Source organism: Poecilia reticulata, linkage group LG4, assembly GCF_000633615.1.
Source record: "Poecilia reticulata strain Guanapo linkage group LG4, Guppy_female_1.0+MT, whole genome shotgun sequence".
NCBI lineage: Eukaryota > Metazoa > Chordata > Actinopteri > Cyprinodontiformes > Poeciliidae > Poecilia > Poecilia reticulata.
In genome coordinates, this window is record NC_024334.1 from 16,949,916 (window position 1) to 16,968,173 (window position 18,258).

At 39.0% G+C, this 18,258-nt stretch overlaps 1 protein-coding gene across 7 annotated transcripts in view; it reads left to right on the plus strand.

Annotated features, from left to right (window-relative positions):
- The window catches only part of lpp (LIM domain containing preferred translocation partner in lipoma), a 187,048-nt gene that overhangs the window by 8,919 nt on the left and 159,871 nt on the right, over window positions 1-18,258 (plus strand). For 4 of the 7 annotated variants that reach the window (XM_008407672.2, XM_008407668.2, XM_008407673.2 and 1 more), the window contains exon 2: window positions 634-673. The exons of 2 other annotated variants lie outside the window; for them this stretch is intronic. The gene's annotated coding sequence lies outside the window, so the exon portion shown is untranslated. Of the gene's footprint in view, window positions 1-633; window positions 674-5,766; window positions 5,866-18,258 lie in introns of those variants that run through there. One more of the 7 variants, XM_008407669.2, reaches the window with a different exon arrangement.

Genomic DNA, 18,258 nt, shown 5'->3' on the forward strand with positions numbered 1-18,258 from the left:
TCAAAGATGAGGGAAAAAAAGCTCAGCAATGTAAAAATATAAAAAGAAAAGACGAAGGGGTGAAAAGACCAGCTTGTCAAAAACTAGCCAGGCCTATGACAATTGAATGTTTTGACTCTTTATTAAAAAAAAAAAGAAAAGTTTGTTGATTTTTATGCCAACAGCTTTACGTCAGGAATAGAGTACATGTCTAGGTCCTCTTCTTCTACTGATAATAGCATTTACACCAGCTCAGGAGAGCACCTTGCTGCCCCCAGCAGGCCAACTGTAGAAGTAGCTGGAAGGTTGATTAAATTTACCCCACATTTTTAGAAGTGTATCTCCATTTGGCCATTAGATGTGATATTACCTACCAGTTTGTTTCCCTCTTGTAGTTGTTTTCCAATGCCATACTGCCCCATGTTTGGTGCCTTGACCTTGACATACCAGACTAGCTGCCCTGTGGTCATCAGGGGCAGTATGCAGGTTCTTGGCTGAGTTCTTTCCACTCATGAATGACAGAAACCCAGAACAAGCATGTCTCCCACATGACAGTGTCTGTTTACTATGCTGGCGTGGTCCTCCACAGCCAAATTATAGTTAGGTAATCTATTTGTGTAACACAGAGTTGTCTGTATTTCTCAATCTCTGCAGATTCAGCTGTCTTCCAGTAATCCCAAAGAGGGAAATAAAGGTAGGATTACTTTTGATGTATTTCTGTATTGTGACTTGCATGTTCTGTTATGTTCCTTTTTTGTGTTCACTTCCACTTTCGCAACATAAATATGGATATATTTGGCACATTCTATTGTGGTAAACTAGATGTTCTGCAGGAAGTTTAAAGGTAACCTTAAGCTCAGCATCCACCTATTCAATTAATACAGAATTACTCTTCTGTTTGTACTTTTGCACATAAAGTATCAGGTTACTTTCACATCAGGTCACATTCAGACACAAGGTTAGAAAAGAAGGAAGCGGGAAACCCCCACGGTATGAAAGAAATTTGCTTCAGGATGGTGTCACCAGGGTTTATTACAGCTATGCTGATGAAACACCCTAAACTTCAACTAGGACATCAGTTAAGTGATACTTAAGCTTATGAAGTGCTTCGTTCCGACTAAGATTCATGTGATAATTTTGACAGATGTAATACTGAATGAATTTGAATATGTTTTATGAAGTGAGAAATGTTTGTGTTCAGTTTCCAGGCAGGTTTGCCTTGATTTGAACCGGAAATAAGGAGGAATAGATTCATACCAGCTGTTGCATATAAAGTGTCTTGGAAAAAGTCTTCACTCATGAGCTGAGTGATACTCAAAGTATCACAGAATTGTGACGTGGAGGGGAAGTGACATGGATTTGTCTTTTTTAAAAACTGTAGAGTTTGCACATGGTGCACCTGCTACACCAGCCGAGCCACACTGAACCCCGGACATCAGAGTTAAAGTCTCGCAGATTGTTAGGTGGATTCAGGTCTGGACTTTGATATTGTAGGTGTTTCCCTTTTGCCGCATAGCTGAACTATAATCAGTGGGTTTTTACCAGGCTTCTGTAGCTCTTGAGGCAGCAATGCAATCATTTGAATTATTCAGATGCAATGTATTGGTGTTAACATCACTACCAGTCTTATTTTAGTGTTTCGGTTCTGGTTCCCATCAAGTAAAACTTGACTTATATTATTATGTAACGCTCCATGTTGTTGCGATTTGTGTATGTTTCGGGATTGGCTGTGGAGTATTTGTTTGGACGTGTGACAGTGATGCAGTGTGGGCAAAATCAACAGTGTGGTCACTTTTTCACAAAATATACATATACCGTTGGTAAATACTGGTTATCGTTTATAGCAAAATCAATATGAGATATTATCGGCTCAGATTTTCATTTATTTGCATCCCTAGTTTGAACCAGGTGTACTGGAACAGGGATGTACCCAGAACTGGAAGGACATCGGCCTTGAAGGTCCAGGGCTGGGAACCCATGATCCCAACCTTTGCATTATAACTCTGGCTGTTTACTTAGGGTCATCGTCCTGCTGGAAGTTGATCCATCACTTCAGTCTTATGTCTGTCATGGCCTCTAACACAGTTTTATTTTGCCAGTACTGCCCTATCTTTAGCTCTTAATTTTAAGCATCTTCCCTATGTAAGAAGAAGCATCTACACAGCCTCCCTTTTCTTTAAAATTCTGTTTTAACCTGCTCCACAGCTTCATCCTGTCTAGCATTTCTCCTTAAAATGTTGCAGTTGGATTTTATTTACCGGTATTAAAATAAAAAGGGGCTGACTAGAAAAACCCACCAAAGCCTTTCAGAGTTGTATTTATAAAATATTTGCAGCTCCAAAAATCTCAGTGAAATCCATTGAAGTGTGAGTTTGCCATGTGGGTGTGAGTACTTTAGAAACTCGGTGTACGTCACATGCGCCATGAAGAGTTGGCTTCTGGGTCTCCTCACTGAGACAGATCAGGTGATATTTATGTAATGACTTTCCTTGTAATCACTAGATTCACAGTTTTTCTTCATAACTTCATATTTGAACAAACAGCAAATTTAAGCAGTGCAGAGTCTCTGGCTTTCCTCTGGCCCTCAAATTGAAGCACAATGCAGTGAACACAGTTGGATGTTTAGAAAAGTGATATTTTCAAATATTCTTAGCAAATTTTGTCTTTCTACAAATTGCCATAGAAACAAATGTAAAAAAAAAAATAAATAAAAAAAAAAAAAAAAAAAAATATATATATATATATATATATATATATAAAAGCTGACTGCATGCAGAAACCTTACTTAATATCTTGGTGTTTTGTATCGACCGAATGGAAAATTTTGTGGCATCATGGCTCTTCTCATTGGCGTTGAAGGCTTGGCTGTGAAGAACATTAATACAAAGGCAGCCGGTGTCTGAATAGCATTGAACTGCCTTCTTAATATAAAGATAAAAACATTTCTACATATGTTTAAAATGTTTTTCTTTTATGTGCCGACATGTCCTTCTAAACATGTATTAAGTACAGTCTGTGGAAATTTGATTATTCTTGAAAATAAGTACCTCCTAGTTTTAATTTCCAAATATTCTCCTCTTTTCTTAAAAGCTCCACAATTTTGAAAAAAAGAAACTGTTCACACTAAATCGGGAAATCCTGTTTCCACCGTGTTTTGGTGTCCTAATAAAGATTGCACAGAGTATATTTAGGGAAATTTCTCCAGGAACAACGTTTTTGCTAATAATGCGTGAACATGAACTGCACTGATTGGTGGTCCTTTCCTGAGGGACTTGTGTAAAGTAGGTTGTGCTGTTTCAGGAAATGAGGACTCTCAAGCTGCTCCTCAATACAATCCCAGTCCAGGAAGGTCAATGCAATGTTCTCCCTTAGCAGCTGTTAAGCTTTTGACCCATGGCTCTCATGGGAGTAATCAGACTTTAATTACACCTTCTTAATCACTTGAAGACAATCTGTGCAGGGAGATGACTTCATGCGGTAAATAAGCAATCTCTACCTGCCAGTTTTTGCAGGGTGAATTCTGTTTCTCTGCAATTTAGCAACGCACTGACCTAATCCTGTCCAACTTTAAGTCTGATCAGACTCTTTCTGAAAAGGAAAATATTTCTCCTCTGTTCATCAGTATTACAATGTGCTTCCTGCTGATGACTTGGACTCTTTAGCATGTGTTTCCTTTCGTTGCTAGAAATGGATAATTTAGAGTTTTTTTGCAGGATAGCTTTGCCACGGTAGCGATGGTTCTAAACATGTCCGACTCGACACAGTCTTCAGCAAACTCACGTCTTCCTCCGTCTTCATGCTGAGCATTTTGTTGGCGTGCCATGCTAATGCTAGCTTGTTTGCCGTTTCAGTTTTTTTGACCTTGTAACGTAAAGTGACCCCCACCTATTTGCAGTTCAGTGTTTGAGGATTTTTCTGTGCATCTTAAGTCCAAATTATTAATTATTAAATAATTTGCCTATTTTAGAAAGTTTAAAAAAAAAAAAATCAATAGCAAATGTCCAAATACCTCAAATACCTCTGTGCAATTCTACTTGACAGTCACTAAAATCTGGTGTTTGCAAAGTAGCTATTCCAGAAGTGCTCTTCCTTTTCCTTGGTACTATTTTTCTGTACCCCAAATGGAGAAAAGGAAGACTAGGTATTAGCTTCTGCGGTAGTACTAATGCAGTTTCCAGTGTGCATATCGATGCATATTAATGTATATTTGATTTTAGAGTTATTAAAATTGACACTAATAAGCTCAAATATTCAAAGATTTTAGCTAATCGTGGTTGACTTTGATCTCTAACCCCCACAAATACCAAGAGTCCAATGTATTTCATTGCGGTTCCAGTTCATCTTGTGTAGACAAACCACACGAAGGAAAAAGTCTTTCTTTTATATGCATTATAAACCTAGAATTTAACTTGAACTACTTAAAATTGAATCACAAGCTTCCCTCAACAGATTTTTCTCTTTTACTAGGGACCATCTGTCAGTAACCTAGGACAGCAGGTCACAAGGCAGAGGAAAAAGAGAGACATTAAACTCAAGCTCCAAATGTGGTCTCCATCATTGTAAAGAGTAAAAATCAAATTATTTAGGTTAACCGTGCACAGAAACATATATACTTTATTAAAAAATGTTCATATTTCCATTACAAGGTGTCTGACATTTGTTCAGGCAGGGTGGCTAACAGGAAGGCTAATCAGAGTACAGAAAAGTGACTCTGTCTGCTACATTATTAAAAACCTTTAACCTCTGTCTGCTATTAAATGTGCTGGATTTGAAAATGTGGTTGAGCATCTACATTGTCAAGAAAATGCACACAAAGGCTGCAGAGTTAGCTAGCCATGTTGTTCATGCTAATCGGTAGTTTATGTAAAGTGTTGTTGAAGGTCCTGTTAAGCTCAATAGAAATATGAAGTCATTTTATCTCATAGTTTGTTTGCCTAGAAAGTCCGTTTGGGGACGTGTGAATGCACAATCGAGAAAAGCAGGAAGAAGCATTCTGGGTAAAGACAACAATAACAAGTGCGAGAGTCTACCGCTAGCGGGAGAAATGGCTCGTGATCTTTTACTAAAGACAGAAGAGAAATCTTACAATCACTAAAATATGATGCTACTCCATCTTTGTTTACATTTCATTAAGAATGAAGTTACCCTCAGTGTGTTCTTCTGGGGGTTTTGTGTTGTTTCATTCAGCAGTTCTTGCTGCAGCACCACCTCTGGCGAGGAGGTGAACTGTTTTTTCAAATGTTTGGGTCATTTAAGACAGTTCAGTGTGAAAGTGAACAGCACGTGTAACAAATGTTGCAATCTTGGTCCCTCATCTACTGGACTATCAGTTGTGAAAACACCCTTAAAATGTCCACTCAGCAGTCACGTTGTGTTATCTAAAAATGATATGAAAACAGTTTCTTCCCCTGCTTGTCTATATCCTTGTGTGGTAATTTTTAAAGATAAATTGGAACCTAACGTCGCAAACGTCTCATCAGCCTATCTCTTTATTTTCATCCTTAAAAAGTAAGAGTTGAGATAACAGTCTCCCGTTTTCATCCATCTTAGGTCAGACTGAACCCCAAACAACTGCGAAAAGTTCCCTGCAATCATCATTATTATTCCAAGTGAGAGGTATGCACCACAGAACTGGCTCCGTGGCTCGCATAGTTTGGCATTCTTAGCTAAAAGCAAACCAAACTGATATTGCCCTCAATACTGTCTCCATATTTTCTCCATATTTGGAAATGTTTACCTCCTCGTGATGGTTGACAGAGGTTGGAAGAGGGGATGTGAGTCATTTCAGCAGCGCAAAGCCTTTCTAAGGGTGAGAGAAGTCTTCCAACTGAGTGCCATTTAGTAGAGCTAGCAGTTCTGTGTGCTGCAAAGATCTAAAGAGAAGCTGTGAGTATCATTTTGGGCTTCGTTTATAACACGAGTTAAACAACGTTAAAATGGCTGATTCATCCATGTTTCCTGCTGCATTTCCTGAAACGCTGTAGATTATGTTGCTTTCAGAGGTGAGGGGGAGGGGGGGGCAGTTTGTCATTATTAGTTGCCGCTTGATGGGAAGTTTGAGTGGTGTCAGGGAAGTGTCATTGTTGTTTACTTGCTTTAGGCGCCACACAGAATGTTCCAGTTTGTATCTGTAAATATGGAAAAGACAAGGTAATTGTTTGGGATTGTTTCACCGGCTCACCTAGGAAATCTGGAAGTCTTTTCCCCTTTTCCAGCAGCAGACCTGCTTGACACTTGGATGTTTCTTTTAACCTCCCACTTTGAGTGTGTCTGACGGGGCAGCACTTCGAGCTTAGAGGTGATAAACAAAAGCTCCGAGATTTAGTAGATTAGATATTTTTGGCTCCAATTTGGTAAAATGCCTGGCATGTTTTACTGTGGATATATTTTTGCTCGTGTGTGTGTGTGTGTGTGTGTGTGTGAGAGAGAGAGAGAGAAAGAGAAAGGGAAAGTAAACAAGACAGCTTGGTTCATTGAATAAATGTGGCTTTGCAAACATCCACTCTAACTGATAGCTACACCTTAACAAGTCTGACCTCCCTACTGGCTCTATTTCTTACACTTCAAAGATTTTATTGCGCCTACCTGGCAGCTTTTTCTCCGCCACAAGTTAAGGAAGAGCTAAATGATTTTACTTGGCTGTGGGGGCTGCTGTTGCTGCTGCTGCCCATACTGATGGTTTAATGCAATTATTGTGATTGGGCTTGTTTTTCCTGATGGAAGACGAACATACTGTATGCCGCCAATGCATGAAAGTGCATATCTATATCAATATAATGTCTGAAAAAGCAGCAGGAAGGACCACGTCTGCTTTTAATCCCGTTCTTTTCTTCTCTAAACGCAGAAGAAATGTTTGACAAAAATAAGCTAAAGAAGTGTAATTTTTGGTGATTTTGATAATTATTTAATTTAAGAAAGACGAATCAGTTAATCTTGAATTAACTGTAATTAAGAACTCTTTTTGGGGTTCAGTTTCACTTCTGCTAGTTCCAGATATGAAGATTTAGGACACCATGAAATAGGCTAGAATCTATTAAGGGGCAGTATTATGTAAAACTTACTTTTTTTTAGCTGTACATCATGTTGTAATGTTATTCCCTCATCAAAACATACCCTGAGAGCTGCTTTGATAATTTCATGCATGTTTGAGAAATCCTTGGATCTCCCGTGGCAACCATTCAGCTGTGCAAAACGCCTGGGTGGAACCGACTGCCGCCTTCGAGCGTGAAGCTCCTTCACAGAGCTGCATTTCTCAAGCTTCTGAGCAGCTCTCTCCTTGACTCCCCCACTCAGCTCCTTCAGACTAGCCAGCAGCAATTAGCAGACATCTGGTGGAACTGTGCATCCACTGAGCTCATTATACGAGCTACTTCTCGGTGCAACACTGGTAAAAATGTAAAACGATCAACAAAGGAGCCATGTTGTGATGTCTTAGTGAAGGCGGAGTTTCAGAAAGAGCAGGACTTTAAAGAGACAGAGGCCCAATTATTTTGTATGGCATTTTTGTAACCGCCGAAGGTTACATAGTTAGTGTTCTCGTCCTAACACTGGCCACATTCCAGGCTGGATCCCTGGAAGCCTTAAATGAGTTTGAGAAATGCCTTTTTTTATTATTTTATTCTTTATGAGCTCGTGAAGCCTTTCTGAAGATTTTCTTCACAACACTTGTGCTATAACTGTGCTATAGAATAGCACAATCAAGCCTGGAAAACACATAATGCTGCCTGGTTTAAAAAGTAACGTCTTCTTTGGACCACTAACCTCTAAATGGTGAAAACGTGGAACTGTGCTGAATCGTCCCAGGACCAGCTTCCTAACCAAGATTCCTTTAATGTCGGCCAAAATTGATAATGAAAGAAGTGGGAGGTAAGGCTTTTGAAAGAACGGTGATCGGCCTAAAACTGCAATTGGTGCACAAGTGGCAAAAATGGCATCCATATATGAAACCCTCTGCTGACCAAAACAAATCCCATTTGCCGAAAAGCATTCTGATGACCATCGAAACTTTTGGAAAAATATTGTGTGGACTCATCAGAGAAAAGTGGAATGTCTTCCAGAAAAACTTGAAAAATAATAAAACATTAACATCACACCTACAGTCAGATATGATGGTGGTAGTTTGTTGCCAAATAATGTCAAAGCTTGATCACTCATGGAGCGACTTATTGAGAAATGATTAACTGCCTGTTTCTCAACTCATTGCAATGCAGCTTTTCTAGTTTCATGTTTTTCTAATTAAGTATTTATCTATTCAATGCAACTGCATATTTTCATGATCTATAGAATATGTAATGTCTTCCTCTGAATAAATGAATGTAATTTGTCTTAGATTTTATGCTTAAATTACACATGTAGTCCCTCTGATTTTCACTTTTAGTTATTTTATTTCTTTAAAGCTGATATATTTTGGGTAGTAAAGAAAACACCATTTGTGTTCATGTTTATTACTCAAAAAAGGAGAATGTTTTTAATTGCTTCTGTGGTTTTATGGGTTCAAATAGGCCTTACCAGAAACCCCTTCCTTTTAAACCATTAGTAACATGCCTCACCTGCTCTTGCACATGAATGTTATGAAGAACATTCATGTGCGAGAACATGACTGCTCCTGCCTCACATACCGCCAAATCAGCTGCAGAGCGGGGAGATCTTCAACAGGTGCTCTGTCTTTATTGGCGCCAAGCTTCAGCAGTGAGACCTGAGGTTGTTGCAGATCGTTCTTTTTCCAGTACATCCCCTCTTCCAACCCCCTCCACACCCACAGCACTGTGTTAGCGAGCCGCCAGTCGTCTTCTCTGCCTCCAGTCCCTTCAGTTTTGTTTTTCCTCTCTTCTTCCTTGTATTTCAGCTACTGTTGAGACATGAAGGTTAAACATTTATTGCAGATGGTCAGTTCGTCCACCTCTGTGTAGGTTGTAATAAATCAACTTTTCACTGACTTTCCTTGTTCAGGCCATTTATACAAAGCCTTGCAGGGGAATTCAGTTCAATTCAAAAATAATTTCCAAAGGGAAATTAAATGCATCTCATTTAATTAAAGGGGCAGACAGTATTATTTGTTTTCCAGGCATATAAATCCTATTTTATAGCACAATCAAGTAACTGCTACCTTCAATTATAAAAATGCTATATATATATATATCTAATATAGCTAAAAATAAATTTTACTTTGTAATTTAACACTTTGAAATTGGGTCTCCTGTCTCTTTAAAATCTCCTGCTTTTTCTGAAGCTCCGCCTTCAGGAAGTCATCACAACATGGCTCCTCTATTAACCCTTTAGCAACATTTTTACCAGTGTTTCACTGAGAAGTAGCTTGTATAATAAGTTAGCTAATGAGCAGTTCCACCTGGTGTTTGCTAATTGCTTCTGGCTAGTCTGAAGGAGCTGAGAGTAAAGATTGTAGGGGAGGTCTGTTCTGTGAGGTGGAAACTGCAGCTCAGAGGAGGAGCTAGGTCCATCCAGGTTTTGCACAGATGAATGGTTACCATGGGAGATTCAAGGATTTCTCAGTCATGTAAGAATCAAAGCAACACTGTAGGTGTGTTTTTGATGAGCGAGTAACATTATGACATGATGTAAAGCTCAAATAGTCAATTTTAAATAATACTGCCCCTCTAAAGGTGATGGCTGTGGACAGGAAGGATCTCCTATAGTAGTCTGTATTACAACAAAGAAACCTCCGACTGAAGCCACTCTGCTTTTCTACAACTGTCTCTGTATAATATATATTCTATATATTGTGTTCTGTTAAAAAGAGAATCTCTTATATTATTGGCATTTCATGATCTCCTTTAGAGGTGAAAACGGGACTACAGGTTATGACTGTCAGAAGGCCGTGGCCATGCTGCTCCTTAAGGGTTTTAATACAAGGCGATACGTTGATGTTCCACAGTGCTGGGACAAAATCCCCCCACCAGCTTGGATTGTTTAAAACGCATCGCGTTACATGTCAGCTCAGCACTACGCGGCGCTGCCTTCAGTCAAATGCACCCATCGATAAGCTCTTGAACAAACAGAACTCTCCAGAAGGTTCTGTGAAACTTAACTATCTGTTAAGTCGGCTTGTATCTCCAGTGACCTTTAAGTGAAAAGTATGCAACTTTGGAAAAACAGATGCAGAAACAAAACTTTTGAGGCGCCCAAAACACAGTCCACCACAGCGCCAACGTGACAAACACTGGATCATTGAAAGTTCTCTCCATGTTAATATCACCATCTTTCTTTTACAAGTTTGATTAAAAGTCTGAATTTTGTGTTTGTTGGATGCAAATGTTAATAAAGCCAACAGCTTTTTAGAGTGTATGCTTGTATTTTTTTTGGTTATTTTTAATAATTTAGCTAAAACACTTCATGTCAGCTGTAATGTTACAGAAATACTTAAATAAACATGGCACCAAAAGTAAGGAATTTGGTATGTGGTAGAATTTCTTTGTGATATTTAATATATTTATAGCATTTTTATAACAACTGAAAATAACATAGCGACTTGATTGTGCTATAATAGCAGCATGTGCCTAGAAAATACACAATACTGCCACTTTAACAAGCTAACATGATCTGTCAACGTTCATTTCTGCCTAATTGTGTTAAGTATGGAACAAAAGGCAAGGAAGTTTAAGTCCTGTATTTCTGTTGCTAGTTGTCACCTTTTGACATTTTTAGTTTTCTATATCAAACAGTAAAGATGTTCATCAGGGACTGAAGGAAGCAGAGAGTAAAGCATGGAGGGAGACTCTTCACTGGTCGACCTTGTAATTTCTGAGCAGCCCTCATTCTTTCAGTAGCTCGTTCTCCCACACTATCGGATGTCTTTGAACAGAGCATGTACGAGATTGTCAAGTATGCCGCATTAATGTTTGACTGCGAGTTACAGAGCTGATAAAAGTCGTTTACAACAACAGTATCAAGAGCGCTCCAAAGAATTTCTGATAAGCAGAGTGTTTAAAGCTAGTTTAGAGGTTTAAAGAAGTCATTTTCTCCAATGCTCTTAAACTGAACTAATCTGGTATCTCTACTTAATTTCAAGACACTGGCATGGACAGATTGAAGGAGATGGTGTGTTTATTTTCTTTAAGATGAGCCTTCCTAATGAATCTCGTCAATAAATTAAGGCATGATTAACAAGCAATTGCCCAGAGGATTGAACAGAGCTGAGGAGAGTCCAGCTGAAGCGGAGATTATCGTTCTTATTAAGGAGAATCACTTTAAGGGGTTGATTACTTTATTTATGTGTGGGTGTATTTTTTTTAAAGAGTTTAAATTTGTGTTTATCTTACAGCTATTGATGCCTTCTTATCTGCCATCACTCTGTGCTGTTTGGGCTTCAAGATGCAGATTGAAAGATCACAAACGTGTCGCTTTTGTTTGGGAATAATTACTTCTGTTTTGGAATCGGTAATAAACGGATCAAAATGCCGCTTTTTATCTTTTTATTTAACTAGTATAAATATGGCATTATAGATTTATTTACTTTCTTTTTTGTGCATCTGGGTATTCTTTCCACTCCTGGGTTGAATTTTTTTATTTCCCTTTTTTTTTTTTTTTTTTCTCTTGCTACGCTGGACAGACCGAGTCAATAAACAATCTCAGACGCATTATTTTTCAGTAGATTTCAAAGCTTTGGCCGGGCCGCTCGTTTCAGGGAAGGTTTGGCTGGATGCTGGTAGCTGTTATTGTGTTGGAACATGAGTCATTACCTCACTTAAAGGTCTTCGGCACTTTGATGGCGTTCTTTAGAAGACTTTGCCTGCACTTACTGCTTGTCCGTCCAACATACACGCAAAACAAAGAAACACCTTCGCACTCTGATGTCGTCATCAGATTTGTTGGAAACAGCTGATGGAGTCAATTACCGTTTTATAACCATAAAACTTCTCACAATGCAGACTTCAAGCTTTTGTTCCTCTTCAAATGTCAAGATTATTTTCGCCTCCAGAGGTCCCTGACTAAGTTTATAGTTCAGGTTTTGTTTTCGTACTGAAATTTCACCATAAAAACTGTTTTTACTCGATGATGATGATGATGGAGCTGCTCACCTTACTTCTGAGGCTTGACCCGTCCTCAGAGAAAGCTCATTTGACTCGTTTCTATCTGGAATTGCAATTTTTTATGTTTTATTTTTTTAGTCCTGATGTCTCATGAGAGCAGGCAATGGCTGTAATTAGGAGCAGTGAATTATTGTATCATTGTTGGTTCAATGACAGATTTATTCGACATATTGAGAAATATGATTGATTGTAGTACGTTGTTTTTAGGGAAGCAGCTGTACTACTCCCATTTTATTTTTGAAGCAGTAGTTGTAAGACTCTGACTCTACGCAGTGATAGATGTATTATGTTAAAGGTGCAATAATTATTATTTTTTTAATTTAAACTTTTGCTCGTGATTTACACAATAAAATACAAAATGACATGCTAAAACTTTGTCATAACAGGCCTGTCATGACAAATTTTGCTGAATGATAAATTGTCCCAGAATTTATTGCGATTAAATATGATATTGTTGTTTTGAGACCATTTTCAAGTAATATACTGGTAATGACATCATAAAACAAGAACAAAAACTCCTTTAGCCTCCTCAGCAACTCTACAGTAATAGGAGTATAAACCCCCCCAATATTTCTAATCTGAATGTTCCTGTAAGTTTTGAGGAGCTTTCCATCTGAATTGACGCTACACCTTTGTAGCTGTATTTGTTTAAGATGACTCGCTCAAAGAAAGGAGGAACTGTCTGTCGTCCTCTGTAGCTGGTATCTACTTCTGGTGGGGTTTTTTCTGGGTATTCCTCTTTGCATCTCAACCCCCCCATTTTTAAAAAACTTTAAATAAGTTAACCAAATTTGTTCTCCTGGATGTACTTTCCGGCTCTCATCTTGAAATTCTCTCCGCACTTGTCAGTAATAGCAGACATCCACTGTGGCAGAATGTCGTTGGCAGGAAATCCCTGCCGAGAGTCCACTTCTTCACTGGTTTTCCACTCTCGTGGCAACGCCACCAAACTTCCTGAAAAGATTCAACTAGGAAGGCCAGTTCACGTTGCTTTTCCTTATTTGCAAAACAAGTTTCTGTTGAGAACTTCCCTTTCATCGTCCGTCACGCTTCGTGGCGGTTGGTGAGCGGCAGCCATCGTTAACGGCGTCATGACGGCACCAGCTCCAAACGGCGGAGTGATCGTGTGACATTTCGTCTGTGGCCCTGTCACTTCGAAGATCAGATGCCTCTTTGTGATTAATCTTCGATTAGACAAAAGAGCGGGGGCTAATGAGACACTTTTTCAGAGGAGTGAGCGATCGGCTCGCTCGGCACGCGATGACAGATGCGGCCCCTGGAGGCCGTCAGATTACTGGAGCGTGTTGTTGGCAAAACACAGCTATTAATGACGTGCCAGAACACCGAAACTGAAAAAAATATAAATGACACAAGGATGATGAAAAGATGTTTGAATGGAAACAGTGAAAGCTGTGAAAGAACATGAATTTATACTGGGATTTATACATTTAAAATAATTTTACATTTTGCAGAGCATTTTAAAAAATTTAAATGACTATAAATAGGGGAAATGCTACAATATTTTTTTCTATGCTTCCTCTTCTTTAAGGGAACTTTATGAGGTAAGTAATGAGAGACCAGATTAGATTAGGGATGTTCGGCTCAAATTAAAACATGTAGATATAATTGGTGAAATTTTATTCGGGTCAATTTCAGATTTTATCTAAAGAGCTTGGATTTTTTACTTTTTCTTTTTTTTTTTCTTTTTACAGCTCTCTTACTGCCGCTGTGACTGTGGTGTCAGGAGCAGAGATTTTACCCCATCACTCTTTGAAAGAGCGGCGTTAACAGAGCTGCACGTATCAGTCCCCTGTGCATATTTCACATGGCTCATTGGCAGGATTAATTGCCAACAAGTCCCCTGTGGTCCAGGAACGCAATTACCAACTGACCCAAATCGCTCTCTTGGCCTGAAGTCACTGTCTCTGCTCTGGCAGCTTTACACCTGAGACACAGTCTCCACATAACCTCGCACAAGGCCCCCACTCCCAACCACAGTCAGGCATCATGGCTCAATTTTAGATTCCTCTGATAGGCGCAGTGTGTGCGGTGCAAGACTGAGAGACCTGACGGGTTCTTTTCTTTCTTTTTTTTTAACCCATTAGGCCGTTTTTGTGGTAAGCAAACGTATCCGGTTACCTTGGGATTTCAAGCTCATGATTTGGGGCTCGTTTATGGATTTTGATATATTCTTTTCAGTAATATGCATCCTTTGATTTCAGAAGGTATCTATTGCAAATGGGGTGCCCTCGTCTTGAAACGAAACCCTAGGAAAACACCATCTGCTAGACAAGTTAGTAAATTTTTTGTTTGCAGGTGAGGGTGATGAGATTTAGGGCGTTTTCCCACCTGATAGTACACTTTGAATTGCCTTGTTGCTGAAAATGTGCTATATAAATAAAATGACCTTATTTTGATTCTGGAGCAAAATCTCAACATTTGTTACATTTCAGCTGCTGTGGCTCTCTTTCACACAACAAATCAAAGCTTTTGAAAAAACTGTTCCACCCACTCGCCTGTGGTGGCGCTGCACCAAGAAGGAACCACTGAAGGAAACAACAGGAATACCTCAGAAGAAGACAAACGCAGAATCCTCCTTCACAAGTTGCAAAAAAAAAACACAGTGGCGTCAGATTTTGAAGTGATTGTAGGATTTCTCTTTTGTCTTTGGTAAAAGGCCATGAGCCATTTCTCCTGCTGTCGCCAGACTCTTGAGTTTACCCAGAATGCCCAGCGCTATAGTCTGCTTCCTGCTTTTGGAGCAGTCTTGCGTCCATATATGGACTCAAACAACACCAGAGTTAACTTCAACCAAACAGAGGTTTGTAGGCATGAGAGTTCGATTTCACATTCACATCTCCCCAAACTTTCTAGGCAAATGTACTCGAGTTGGATTAAAGCAGCTGGTGTGATTGCACCCAGAGTCTTTTGAACAATAATAGCAAAGGGTTTCAAGATACTGTCAGGTCTGGACTCAATCAGCACGGCACCTTTAGTCTTTCTCTTGTGGTCATTCTGTTTCGAATTTGCTTCTCTATTGGTGTCCTTGCCCTGTTGATGACCCAGTTTTGCCAAGGCTTTAACTCTGACTTGAAGAGACTCTGAAATACTTAAATATAGAGGAGTTTATGGTTTACCCAACAGTTCTGGGGGGCAAAGGGAGAGGTGGTCTCAAGGGTGGCGACTCTCTGCAACAAATGACATCATTTGTTCAGAACCTACTCCCTGAACCCTGAACTCACATGAGGGAAAAGCTGACTGACAAAATGGAAAAGCAAACAGAAATGTGACCGACTGCATGTGTCGGTGACGTAGTGGTTTAGGGACGAGGAGATGGTCTTTTTTTATTAATGGAAGATATAGATTTCCCACTAATCATCTAATAATCTAATAATCATCTAATAATCTAGTTGTGTCTGCAACCGGTGGCTCTCTGGACTTTCCGCAATCGCTTTTGAAATCACATTGGCTAAAAATTATGCAGGACCATTTAATGTTTTTAAATATAATAAAAAATGTAGGTTTTACAAGTTTTCAGATATTTCTTTATATGGAAAAATTGGGGGAATTTCCACAACAGAATGATGCTGAAAGTACTATTAATGTATATATACTTTTTAGAAGAAAGGTTTTAGTCATTAAGTTGAAAACTGTGTGCTGTGCTTTAACACAATTTCCCACAAAAATCAAATGGATAGAAAAATAAATTCCAAATTTTTTTTTCTAAAGCTTTTTCTAATTTAAAATAAAAAAATATGTCAAATAATAAGTTGTGTTTTTTTTCAAAATGATTATTGAAATTAAATTGCCAGCCAGATTTGGTGTCTCAATTCAGAGGTTAGAGCGATCTGTCTGCTAAACCAGTGGAAGTTAAAAACGTTTTTGCAAAATTGAGAAAATCATTTCAAATGTTGCCGTTTGGAGGGTTTCCTTCCTTTAGGCTTCATCTGTGTCAGTCCTTCAGCCTTCACAGAGAAGTAAAGCATTTTTGAACAAAAACCAAACAATTAAATGTTGCAGTTACATAATTGATCCTTTCCCGTTGTTCTGACGGCTCTCTCTCAGTAAGACGGTTCCGACGGTCCGCGGCCGAGTGGGAACGCATAAAGATTGACAAGTTATTTTTGGGGTTTGTGTTGTTTGTCAGAAAGAGTCATCTCAGTGTGAATCCTTCATCTCGTCTGACACCTCCCATATTGTGGAACAGTTGCTCATACTGATTAACTTCTGTTTGCTTCCAGTCCAAATAAGCAGAGACGGAGCGGCGAGGCTTAGCTGTATGGAAAGCGTTTATTCACAGTGCTGACGAGAGCACTCATGCGTGGTCTTCAGAGCATCGCTAATGCTATTACGAGTGGAGTGGAGCGGAGGGGGTGGCGGGGACTTCCTCATGCTGTTGGACCGTCACAGCGTACAAAGAGGAGCCACCGCTTCCTGGTCCGATGTAATGCATGAGAGGGGCAAAGGCTATCATCTGGGCCTAAGTGTTTTGTCCCAGAATCTGCTTTATTAACAGATTACCTAATTGTGCGTATTGTACTGTTCAGTCAGCGCTGACTCTTGACCTCTGTGCTAAATCTGGATGGCTTGTGTCTGAGCTCCCCATTTACTGATTTAAAAATGTTTTTTTTAATTATTATTTTAAGGGCTTGTTGGGTGAAAACCCAGGGCGACACGAACTTTGTGTATCAGGTTTGAGGTCACTTGTGTTCATTTCACATGGATTCGTCACAATAGAAACATTCCCTAATCTCCTAAATCCTGTCAGTGGGCCAACTTTCAATTGTCACACAAGCATCAAAAGAATGAAAAAAAAAAACATAGATAAAATGTCACAGATTTGTTCTGGTGCTCAATATGGACATCAGTTACTAGGGGTGCACCGATTGCAGTTTTCTGGCCGATCATCAATCTTTATAAACAGCCTGACCTGCCGATTCCGATTTTTTTATGGTACCAATTTTTTATTTTTTGTCTGAAATGTTAAATATAGCAAGAATGTTGCGTAGTATCTTAACTGTGCACCTCCGAGTCCTTTCATTGTCATCGGAAAGGTTTAGAGCCAACTTCTCTGGACTTGGGTCAGGTTCATAGGGGCAGCTGGCAGAGAGGTGGCATAGTTTATGTAAAGAAACAAAGAACATTGTGGGTGTGTGTGTGTGTGTGTGTGTGTACATGTGTGCTGTGATCAGAGTGCAGGCTTTCTGTGCACAGTGAGCATACTGGTGCTATCAGGCAACCAAACCGGAAAGTCTGTAGGCAAGCAAAACAAAGCAGAGGGGTAACGGGGCCGCAGGAAACGGCGGATCACTGCTGCATGTAAGGTAGCAACATACTGACTGGGCAGGTAGACGGGTCAGGTGAAACCCAGCAGAGGCTACCTATGGTCGCGTGAGGAAAAGTCCAGAAAACCCTCTAGAAATGTACTACTGAGAGATGAGACCTTGGACTCCTTGCGCTGGAAAATAATAATGTTTCAAGATATTATTAGGAATCTAAGATAAAGTTTAATAATAAGATTTGCCTATTTTTAAATTTAGGAATCGCACAGTGTGTGACTTTTTTCTTAAACTATTCATGTTTCCTCAGGACTCCAGCCTGACCTTTTGGACTGGTTGTCCTGCTGCACCTCACTCACCCTGAATTGTTCACAGCATTCTTGGCACTATATGACATTTACTTTATCAATAAGTCACATTTTTTCATTTTTCATGCCTAAATAGGGATGGAGTGGTATGAAAATTTTCATAAGATGATTACTCTGCACACATTTATTATGGTCATTTTATATTGAAAAAACTGTTGAAAATATTAGATGAGTAATCTTACATGCTATAATTACAATGGATTATTAGGGCCATACTAAGAAAAAAACAAGAACAGTCATAACATTATTTTTAAAAAAGCCATTATGTGTAGGCTAAAGATTTACGAGAATAGTGAAAATAATACAGGAATAACATTATTTTGAGAATAAAGTTAGATTACAAGAATAAACTCATAATATTATAACCATTCCAGTAAATACAGCGACTTTATTCTCATACCATTTCAACTTTATTCTCGTACAACTCATCATATTATTGCTTTATTCTCTTAATTTTATGACTTTTTTCTTGTAATTTTAATCTATTTCTTAAATGTTCTTAGCATAGCCATAGTACTCCATCGTACTACAATAATGTACAGAGTGGATAGTATCTTTAAATTATATTTTATTCACACATTGATA